The 11,995-nt window shown below is 46.7% G+C and overlaps 1 pseudogene; it reads right to left on the reverse strand.

Moving 5' to 3' along the window:
• Positions 1 to 1,223: 1,223 nt before the first annotated feature.
• On the reverse strand, positions 1,224 to 10,026 carry LOC134407588 (pituitary homeobox 3-like; annotated as a pseudogene).
• Positions 10,027 to 11,995: the final 1,969 nt, after the last annotated feature.

An 11,995-nucleotide genomic window follows, 5' to 3' on the forward strand; every position in this document is an offset into this window, starting at 1 on the left:
TGCTGCACCATGTCCTGCTTTGTTGGTCCCTGGTCAACAGCTGGTTGGCCACTGTGTGGACAGAGTGCTGGACTAGATGGACCCTTGATCTGATCCAACACGGCTCTTCTTATGTTCTTATTCCATCAGGTTTCCAATAAACCCACTATATCTAGCTTGCCCTTTAAAACCAGGCACTCCAACTCTCACATTGATGTGTACAAATTACCTAGAATATAGTATACATCTACATGCTGACAAATTCCGAGGATTTCCCAACACTCTGTGTAGGAATTACTGTCCTACACAGAGTGTAGGATCATGGTATATGATTCTAAGCAACAAAACATGTGCAGACACATGAGGAGAAGCGAGGCTGATGTGCATGAATTATGATCACTCACCAGCTTCCCCAAGTCACCACCAGAAAAATTTCTGTGGACACCCATGGTAGGTCGCTCTCGGAGGGTGAACTTACTTGTAGGGATGGCGGAGAAATTAGTCCAGTTTTCATTTAATGTGACTTTGCCTAATATTGCACTTTTAAACGAATGCACGAACCGAACCGAAAATCCATTATCCTTTGAAATTCGCACTTTTCTGAACTTTGCAGTGGACATCTCCAGTCAAAAAAATGTGACCAACATAAGTAGTGTGGATTGCCTTTATTGTTGTTTACTTTTTGGTCTGTTGATTTTCACTTTGCTCTGTACTGGCTATTTCCCAGTAATACTGAATCTAATCTATGTTTATTGAATGGTTGCTTCTTTCTTATTGTATTATATTGATATGATTGGTGACAAATTGCTTTTTTTCTCCCCAGATATCGTGTTTGGATAATGTAATTTTTACTTCGGCCACCGTTTGCAAATCGAGAGACGTCTTGCCCCTACTGGAACAGTCCTCCTCAGAAGAAAAGCGAGAGGCCCCCGAATCCCAGGCATCCCAGATCAAGGACTGCCCCGTTCGCAACCCCCAGTGCAGATGGGAGCACGTTTTGGAGAAAAAGTTTGCACCTTCCCAAAATTGCTATCACATTAAAAAACAAATTAAAAAAAACAAAAAATCTTTAAAAAGGTAAAAATACTGATTCTCACTCATTTTGATGCTTTAGTCAGTTGGAGAAAACTGAGCACTTCTGAAAAATCTGCATGGAAATAGAAGCCCTTCTTTCCACCAGAACTGGTGGATCCCATCCACACTCCCTCCCCCCCCCTGAACTTACAGAGGGGAGCTCATGGTAAGAGTCTGAAGAGGGCACAACAGTGGCCCTCCTTTTGGGCCGCAACGTCACACTGGCCTGTCCAGATTATACTGGCTGGAGCTGGGGTGACGGCTGGCTTTGGAGGAGAGCCACAGTTGAGGGGCGGCAGCTGGGGCTGTTTCGCTCTGAGCCTCAACCCAGCCAGGCTTGCGCTGCAGGGGTCCCTGTACATGTACGGGGAAGAAGCACCAGTGCCATACGTTTGAGACAGCAGGCCCAGGAGGGCTTGCCAGGCTGTTGAAGGACTCCAGAGAGGGGACGCCAGGCACGGAGGCTCCTGCAGCTCCAGGAAACACACCCTGGGGTGGAAAAGAATCGAGGTTCATGGAGTTGAAGAGCTGGAACCCTTTGCCATGCATGGGGGTGGCATGCAGTCCCTTGGGGGCCCAGGAGCTGTAGGCATAGCTTGGGTAGAGGTCCTCAGAAGGGCTCCCAGGCAAACCGCTGAGCTGCGAGCCGAAGGGCCTTTGCAGAGCTCGGTCTGCTGGTGGCGCGCCTTCTTCCGCCACTTGGCTCTCCGGTTCTTAAACCAAACCTAGAGAGAGAGAGAGAGAGAGAGAGAGAGAGAGAGAGGGAGGGAGGGAGGGAGGTAGAAAACTGTACTCTTAAAGGGAGTGTTTAAATTCTTTCTGCAATATCTGCACCCCTGACAGACGAGGCCAGGAAGCCACTTCCAACATGATGGTGTGCATTCTCTTAATGGGAGTTGGGTGAGACCAGCACAAGAGGAGAATAACTTGGAGAAATGTAGGTTGGGCACTAATACTGGGGTCTACGACATGGTGCCTGCCAATCTCCCTACACTTCCTGATATATATATATTTTAAAAAAGATATGTTAATTTAGAAAGGTGGTGTTTTTTTAAACTAGGAGACTGGCATGCTGCAAAATAAGATAGCCTTCCAGCATCATTTTTCCCAAGAATCCGATGTGGACCCCACAGGCATTCTTAGAAAATAAAAATGGGGGACTGCAGCCCAGCATGCCCAGACACACGGGGGTGGGGGTTTAATCATGGGTGGCAGGGACTATCCTGGGATATCTCTGCATATCACTCAGCCCTCAAAACAGGAGGATCTGGAGGTAGTAGGAGAAATTCTAGTGAACAAGCAAAGCTTGAGCTTGAACGCACTCAGGGATCCCATCCCACTTTTGGAGACTTTTGTATTGTTGGCTCTTCGGTGTGCTTTGAGACAGTTGAAAGCGGATAAGAGTGTTTGGTTCTTCCTTGCTCTCATTGTGATTCTGCTTCCTCCTTTACATCTAGGTTAGCGGCAAGCCATAGGCCATAGCTAGACCGAAGGTTTATCCCTGGATCGTCCAGGGGTCAGACCTGTTCATCTAGGTGACTCACAGGGGATCCAGTGCTCAGGCAGGGGCGAACCCGGGATGATCCTGGTATAAACCTTAGGTCTAGCTACGGCCTGAGACTCAATCCAGTCAAGACGGAGGTACTGTTAGCGGGTGGTTCGCCTGTCTTGCTAGGTGATGTTCACCCTGTTCTGAAGGGGGTTGCACTCTCCCTAAAAGATCGGCTTCATTGTTTGGGGGTGCTCTTGGATCCAGAGCTGTCACTTGAGGCACAAGTGAACTCAGTGGCAAAGAGCAGCTTTTATCTACTTAGGCTGATATACCAACTGCACCCTTATCTTGACGGAGATAGCCTAGCTACAGTGATCCATGCTCTCATAACCTCTCATTTGGATTTCTGCAACGTGTTATACGTGGGGTAGTCTTTGAAAACAGTCCAGAAACTTCAACTGGTACAAAACAGGGCAGCATGGTTCCTAACAGAGACTGGCCGACAAGACCACATCACGCCAGTCCTTTTCCAGCTTCACTGGCTGCCAGTCCAGGTCCGGGCCTGATTCAAAGTGCTGGTATGAACATTTAAAGCCCTAAATGGCTTGGGGCCAGGCTATCTGAAGGAATGCCTCCTCCCATATGTACGTACCTGTCTGGACCCTAATGTCATCCTCAGGGGTCCTTTTCCGTGTGCCCCTGCCAACGGAAGTGAGGCAGATGGATACCAGGAGTCGGGCCTTCTCTGCTGGGGGACCCCGGCTGTGGAATGAGCTCCCTAAGGAGGTTCGCCTGGCACCTTCACTATATTCTTTTAGATGCCAGGTGAAGACCCTTTTATTCTCCCAGTATTTTAAGGTCTTCATCCCACGTACCCATTTCCCTCAAATTAACCCCATAGTGTAAATCTGTCATTGTTGTTGTTAGCTAAATCTCACCCCGGGCAGCAGCACTCTTAAGATCCTTTGCATACCAGGAAAGCAGAAATGTAAAAAAATAATAAAAAATCAACAGATGACCCAATCTGATTCAAATCTGGCATGCTTAAAGCCCTCCTTAATATCTGTTACTGTGCCTATTTTGGTGTCTTTAGCTTTAAAACTTACGCAGATGTAAGCTTTTTTTTAATTTGTACTTTAAACATTTCAAATCATCCTGCGCCCCCAGTGGCCGTTCGGAGAACAATAAAAGATTCGCTCCTAAAGAGGTAGCAAAATAGGACGATTCTTTTATATATGAAGCACAATTAAAGTAGGATGCATGGGAGTACTTCACGGTCAAAGCAGATTATAAACTGGAAAACTTCAGAGTCCTTTGCACGCAATTTGCAGTGATTGCACAGTATAACCCTGGTGTGATGAAGCTAAAAGGACAGAAAGCAGAGAGTAGGAATAAATGGTCAATTCTCCCGATGGAGGGAAGTAAATAGTGGGGTCCCATAGGGATTGGGATTGGGACCAATTCTTTTCAACTTGTTCATCAATGATCTGGAATTAGGAGTGAGCAGTGAAGTGGCCAAGTTTGTCAACGACACCAAATTATTTTAGGTTGTTAAAACACAAAGGGATTGTGAAGAGCTCCAAAGGGATCTCTCCAAGCTGGGAGAGTGGGCGTCCGAATGGCAGATGCGGTTCAATGTAAGCAAGTGTAAGGTGATGCACGTTGGGGCAAAAAAAAACCAACTTCAAGTATAACCCAATGGGATTAGAGCTGGCAGTGACTGAACAAGAAAGAGATCTTGGGATTGTGGTGGAAAAGCTCGATGAAAATATCTGCCCAGTGTGCGGCTGCTGTAAAGAAGGCAAACTCCATGTTAGGCATTATAAGCAAAGGGATTGAGAATAAAACTGCCAGTATTATACTGCCTTTATACAAATCTATGGTGTCACCACACTTAGAATACTGTGTACGGTTCTGGTCACTGCACCTAAAAATGATATTATAGAGCTGGAAAAAGCACAGAAAGGGGCAACTAAAATGCTCAAGGAGCTGGACCATCTGCCCTATGACGGAAGTTTACAACAACTGGGATTGTTTAGCTTGGCAGAAAGGAGGCTAAGAAGAGACGTGACAGAGGTGTACAAAATGATGCATGGTGTGGAGAACGTGGAGAGGGAGACATTCTTCTTCCTCTCTCAAAATACTAGAACCCAATGGGGTCACCCCATGAAGCTGATTGGTGGGAGATTCAGGATAAATAAAAAGACTTCACGCAGTGCATAGTTAAAACTATGGAATTCACCACCACAAGATGTAAAGATGGCCACCAATTTGGATGGCTTTAAAAGGGGGTTGGATAAATTCCTGAAGGAGAAGGCTTTCAGTAGCTACTAGTACTGATGGCTATGTACTACCAGTATCTGAGGCAGTAAGCCTGTGTGCACCAGTTGCTGGGGAACATGGGTGGGAGGGTGCTGTTGCACCATGTCCTGCTTTGTTGGTTCTTGGCTGACAGCTGGTTGGCCACTGTGTGAACAGAGTGCTGGACTAGATGGACCCTTGCTCTGATCCAGCATCAGGGCTCTTCTGATGTTCTTATGAGACAGAAAGTTCCACTCCCAAGGTGTTTTGATTGGCCACTTTCCCCTCCGGCATCCAGTTTGTAACTAGCCACTCACAGAGAGCATTTTTCAAAGGCCAGATGTGCCCACAGGCCCCAAAAACCTGGGACTCCTGATTTAGCACAACTGGGATTGAAAGGTGCTTGTATTCCCATGAGGATAGGACCATTCTTTTTTAAGGTTTGGAAGCAACAAACATGAAGATAACTGTGGCCCCTGTGAAACGCTACCTGCTGCAACGCATAGAATCATAGCATCATAGAATAGCAGAGTTGGAAGGGGCCTACAAGGCCATCGAGTCCAACCCCCCTGCTCAATGCAGGAATCCACCCTAAACTACTAACTACTTTTATCATTTTTAACATAATCCACAAATAAAGATTTTAATACATTAAAATATAACCTAGAATATGAATCACTTTCATGCCTGTAATGCAATTCATATGAAATTGTTTAAAGTAACATAACTAGTAGGAAATATTAAGTGTAAAGCATATAAAAAGATCATAATATTAACTTTATTCAACAATACTTTTATAATACTAATATTATTTTATGTGTATATAAATATACAATTATATAATATAAAATGATCTTCAAAAGTAGTAGAAATAAGTTTCATTCATAGAATGTAAAAAGTGTTATTAAATAAAAACTAGGCATAACGATATAAATTGAATAAAGCAATAGAGCAAGCACCCAAGGTAAATAATAATAATAAATGCATATATAAATATTAATTTATATGTCCCATTATGATCTCTAGTAGGAAAATTGATCTAAACATTAAGGAGCCCAGCTATAGATTTAAACACTGAACTATGTAAAGGAGATATAAACATACAATAAGTCCTAATATAGAAGCCAGTCCAATGCTTCTAATATACTGCTTTCAAGCTTTTAATATACTGAACTGAAGCAGATACGGACATTTTACCGGCCCTTATATAAAAACAACAATAAGATTCATAATTAAGATGACAGTTTAGTGCAAAAAGGGAAATTATGAAGAAGTGACTCTTCTGTTCGCCCTCCTGGTCAATAAAGCGGGGCGCTTGTGCTCATTACCGCCGAGGGTAGCCGTACCGAATGGATATGTCCATTTCTTTCTCCCGCGCCACAAAAAACTGCACTCGCCCCACCGATGTCCAGCGCGCTGCCTCCTCCCTCTCCCTCTGAGCTCGTTGCTTCATCATTTCTCTGATGGGTCGTTGTTCTTCTGTTATAGGTTCCGAGATTTCCAGGTCATCAGGGGGCGTTCTCCACGGGATGAATGTCGCCCCTTCGTACGGTGGGGATGCAGAAGGGTCGTCACCAGGAGGCTGACGTTTCACGAGCGTCGAGGAGCACGCGCTGATGGGTGTCCACCCGCATCCTGCTACAACAACAGCTGGCCTGGAAGAGAGACCAGCTGTTTTCCCAGCCCCTCTGGCCTGCGCTCTCCGCCGCCCGCTGGCTTGGGAGACCTGAGAGGACGATGGCTTTGGCTCATATGGTTGCAGGAATGATGGGTCAAGCATCAGTTTCGGCCCTGGCTTCCTCACTGGCTGTACCAGTGGCTTAGCCAGTAAAGCTGGTTGTTGTCTCGTCAGTGAACTGGATGGGGCCTTTGGCAAGGAGCCAGGTGGTGCTTTGGATAGTGAGCTCGGTGGCGGCCTTGCAAGTGGTTTAGACGGAGGTCTTGCTGTTGCGGTGGACGGCTTTTCGGGGATTGTGCTGGAAGAACTAATTGGAGGAATCTTCTTAATACGGGGGGATGGAGCTTTGTTCTTCCCCAGGGGGTAGAAGACCTGCACAGAGTCCATCATGCGCAAAGCTAGATTGCGCCTAGGCATTTGCTTCAAAGCCTTTTCCCGTTCCATTTGGGCATCTTTTTTTACCCCTTTAACTGCAGGGAGATTCACGTCTACCTTTGCCTTGCCTTTGCCTTGTGACTGATTTCCCCCGTACTTTGAATCATTCTTACCTGTCTGCAAATTGTTGGATTGGGAACTGCTCAGGTCTACCTCAAGACTTTTCTGTAGTTTTCTCAAAAGATCAGGTCCGGATACGGAGACTTCTATTTTCCCCCTCTTTGGCAATGTTTGGTCTCTCTTCTGGGGAAGCTTTTTCCCTCCCTTCGCCTCAGATAGCACATGCTGTAGTGTCTTGTTCTCATGCTTGTGGCTGGTCCATTTTTCCTCACATCCCAGAGTGCTTTCTGTTCCCTCATATTTTGAGCGTTTAGATATATGTGACTCCCGATTTGTTCCAGGGCTTTTTTGTAAAAGTTCTCCTTCAAATGAAACCACTTTTCTTTTCCCCTTAGTCTGAGGTGCCTTTGAAGGTAGATTATTGGACTGGCTTTTATCAGAATTCAATTTACTGGCTCCTGGCTCCACAGAGATCCTGGGGATTTTGCTGATGTTTTTCAATCCGGGATCATTACATTTTCGTTTGCTGATAATCTCATGCGCCCTCCCTTCATGGCTCAGTTTTCCATCATCTGGACTTTTGCACTTACTGGTCTGAGATTTTCGCCTCTTGTTTTTCCCCTTATCCTTTGGCTTTGCAGCTGGAGAGCTGCCATCATCAACTATGTAAATTGGGCCTGGGATGGGTGTCCCTATGGACTTGTCCATTTTTTTCTCCTGTTGAAATAGTGGGACTAGTACTATTCTGGCCTCCTTTAACTCAATAGCTGAGCCCTTGTAGGCTGCGGGCACTCTAGGATTCATTTCATGTTCCCGGAGGCATGATTGCTGGGATCCTGGCACCCCTGAATCTTTGTCATCTGAGCTACGGAGATTGGTTGTGTGCAGCTCTTGACCAGTTGGCAGACAGATATGAGTCTCTTCAGGTATTGTGCTATCCAGAGTGCCCAAAGCCAATCCCAAGAGATCCTGGGATTGGCTGCTGACTCTTTGGGACTCTGCTATCTCCACAGCTTCCTCTGGGAGGCAGGACTCTGTGGTTTTCTCTTCTGCCTCCTCCTTATGGCCCAGAGATGGGAACAGGCAATCCGAAAGGAGAGGCTCAATGGTTGCCATCAGCTGCTCAATGTCAGGAAGCTCATTAAGCAGATCTGGAAGCTGGTTCACATCCATTGAGCCTGCACCTTCTGGCCTGCGGGGAGGTGGCTGCAGGTCCCTCTGTGCGCCAGGATGAGTGTCCAACACTGAAAGAGAGAGAACAAGCCCATGATTACAAGAGAAAGAATCTACTTTGCTGGGAGAAAGTGTCAGCAACTCTCACATTCCCATAATTTAGAGAGGTGCTCCACCTGCTCACTGGTCCTCTGTGGGATGGGATTCCCCTACCCCCTGTACAGGAGAGCCATAGAATAGTAGAGTTGGAAGGGGCCTATAAGGCCATTGAGTCTAACCCCCTGCTCAATGCAGGAATCCATCTTAAAGCATCCCTGCCAGAGGGTTGTCCAGCTGCCTCTTGAAGGCCTCTAGTGTGGGAGGGCCCACAACCTCCCTAGGTAACTGGTTCCACTGTCGTACTGCTCTAACAGTCAGGAAGTTTTTCCTGCTGTCCAGCCGCAATTTGGCTTCCTGTAACTTGAGCCCGTTATTCCGTGTCCTGTACTCTGGGATGATCGAAAAGAGATCCTGGCCCTCCTCTGTGTGACGACTTTTCAAGGACTTGAAGAGTCTCCCCTCAGAAACATGGGACGATCTGCCTCCAACCTCCTCAGACCATTTCTCACGCAACTCTCCATAGGCAGTGCGCCATGGGAGGAATCACTGGTTCTGGGGCTCAGCAGGACTTTTTGGGAAGCCTTGCAACTGGCATCTAGTGAGCTCCCTTTTCACCTACTTCATGCTGTGCGGGAGGTGGGGGAGCCTTGCTGTCCTTAATGTGGCTGATGGGCCATCTTCCTTTCGATATTGCTGGCAGTTCCAGTGTAGGCAGGGAGGGAGTGTACCTGAGGCTTCAAGAGAGGGGAATCGCCCAGATCAGGTGGAAAGCAGGAGAATTGTTCTGCCACCTCTCACCTGAAATAAAGGGGCCTGTACTGGAAAGCTGTTAGCTGCTGGTTAAGCTGTTTCCTCTAGTTGCCGACTATGTCATGTTAATAAAGCTGTTGCCAGTTTACCCTATTGATGCCTTTCGTGTTTCTATTTCTGGTGGGGGGCAATTTTAAAATCTCAACATTAAATAAAGAAACACACAATATTGGGAAAGGAAATAAAGCAGGGGAAATCCTGCAAATTAGTTGGGTCCAGCAGGTCCCTGTCAATTATCTGCACATTTTCCATCCCCTAATAGAGATCCTCAGTGAGCTGCATTCCTCGAGGCCCAAAGGAAACTGACATTAGGAAAAGTTAGGTGAGACTGTGCCCTGAAGAGGCCTACAACCAGCAAACCACACTGGGGTAGAGACTCGTCATCTGAATTTTCAACGCTCACCATTCAGCGCAGTGTTCTGAACTCGGGCTTGATTTAATAGAACTGGTTCCTGGGGCGCCTGAGATGTCGGAACACCTGTCAAGTGGATGATTTCTGATGCTGTCCCCTCGTTTTCTTGTGAAGCTTCAAACCCTGGAACAAGAGAATGAAATTCCCATAGAATACCAGTTTTCAAGCATTCTGCCACTCAGAAACTCATTCAATGCTGTCCAGAAGACAACAGATGCCATCTGCCAGAGAAGGCAGTCACATTGCACAAGCTCCAGAGGTGAATCTTACAGTACATGTGCCAGTCCCTGGGCACATTGGCTAGGCCTAGTTTGGATTATCACCCCAGAGATCAATATGTACCCAAAACGTCCAGAAAAGAACCGGAGAGTGTGGACAAATCCCTCTGAAAAACCTTGGTAACTATACGGCTAGGAGAAGCACGTAAGCAACAGGAGATGCCCTTCAGAAGGTGAATGCACTCCTTGCAAAGATCTTCCATACCTGTGGAGCCTGCTTCTGTTGCTCTGGCATTGCTGGGTTTTGATAGTGCTGCGTAACACCCACTGTCTGGAGCAGGTGTCACAACGGTTCGTGGCTCCACCTCTTTGAGAACCAAAACCACTTTGTTGTTTGGGGCTGGTGATGCAGGGACAGCTCTGTCCGCCTGAACGACGGGATTCCTCTCTCTAAAAGGTATGGAGGCCAAGGTCACATGGTTGTACAGAGGCTGGAAAGAGGCTGGCTGGACATGTCCTTGCCTGGGAGGCTGTATCTGCACTAGCTGAAGACTGGCCCCAGGATGGAGGTGGGAGGGGGCATACAGCTGCTCCACGGGGCTGGCACTGGGAAGGCCTCTGTACTGAGATGTTGGTGGCCCATAGAACGGCCCAGGGAGGTGGCCAGTGGCTCCCCACCCATGGGCAGGAGGGTAAAGAACTGCTGAGCTGGGAATCTGCAGCTGATTCTGATTCCTCAAAACTCCCTGCAGGTGAGATGTTTGTGGAGGCAGGGAGCTGTAGGTGCTGGCACTCCCTGGGTTCAGCCGGACGGGCAGAGCTGAGATTGAAGGCTGCAGCCAGGCGGAGCTCAGACATGGCATGGATGTTCCATAGATGTTGTGAGGATCTCCTCCCACTGTAGAGCTGGCAGTCACCACTGGGATGCTCTGAGGTTGACGGTTTGAGCCTTCCTGTGGCTGTGGATTTGGGGCTTGATCTATAACACAAATGAAATGGGCAGGGGAATTAACAATTGTACCTCTTGATCAGCCTGAGCAACTGTCAGCCCTTAGGGCAATTGAATAGATTTAGCTGGTCTTGAGTGTTCACAGACATCATTTCAGTGCTCCTCACAAGGCTCCCATAAAGGGTTTTTGTGTTTTTGTGAGGGGTTGATGCTCAAGACACTTACCCTCTGAATACCTTCTCCAAGGGAAGTCCAAGAGATGGCAACAAGGAAAAAAGCCTTTTTGGTGGTTGTCCCAATAGTGGAACGTTCTCAGCAAGGTCCACCTCGTACCAACATTATACTCTTGCCAGCACCATATTAAGACTTTGCTGTCTTAATATGCATGTGCTGGCAATAGGATGGGCTGTTTCATAAGTCAATTGAACTGTTTATGGTTGTCATTAATGTTTTAGTTTTTTACGGGGCAGTGTTATTTGAATGGTTAATTGCTTTAAATGTTGTGTTTTAAACTTGTAAATTGGATTGAGTCCTTTTTGAGTAAGATTTCTTGATGATAATGATAACAATGACGACGATGACGATGATGAAATTGATAGTTCTGATCTCTTTAAGCAACTTTGCCAGTATTATCAAGGCAAAAATATTTTGACAAGTCCTCAGAGCAACCTGTTCTGAGGAGTTGACTCAAGCCAGCTTCCAGTAAAAAGGGACCCATGGAACTGGGACCTTATGGACTGGATTACTGCTGTCCCCACGGTAACCCCAAGATTCCACCAAGCCACAGAATGTTATGATGTGAAAGGAGTCCAAAGGGACGGGCAGTTGGCCTGAACGGAAAGTGCTGGGAGGGGAGTCCGTTAGCGGAGCCCAAGAGTAAGTCAAACCACAACAAGCATGAGAAATATGCATTTGTGTACACTGAAGGCATCTCCCAAATGTGAATGGATTAATCTGAATATTTCGTGCAGACGTGGGCACCAGCTAAATAAACTTCTCTTTTTAAATTCACCTATTAAAACTATGAACGATTCTTGTTACAGAGCACTATTTATTTAAAGATTACTTTTCTCCCAACATTCTTTGTCTTTCCAGAAGTTTTTGCTCTGGAATAATTAAAACGGAAGAGCTCCCAGCTCCCTTGGACACTTTCTCGAAAGCTACCATGTGGCGTGCAGTGACAGACATGGGAAACCCCAGCCGGAGGGGTTGTCTTTTAAAGCCTTTTCAGGAATCCATTCATGGATGACTTTATCCACATGTACATTCTTGACTCTACCACTCTGAACTGCCCCAAAGTCTCCTGCCCTGTTCC

Source organism: Elgaria multicarinata, chromosome 12 (assembly GCF_023053635.1).
Source record: "Elgaria multicarinata webbii isolate HBS135686 ecotype San Diego chromosome 12, rElgMul1.1.pri, whole genome shotgun sequence".
NCBI classification, from domain to species: domain Eukaryota; kingdom Metazoa; phylum Chordata; class Lepidosauria; order Squamata; family Anguidae; genus Elgaria; species Elgaria multicarinata.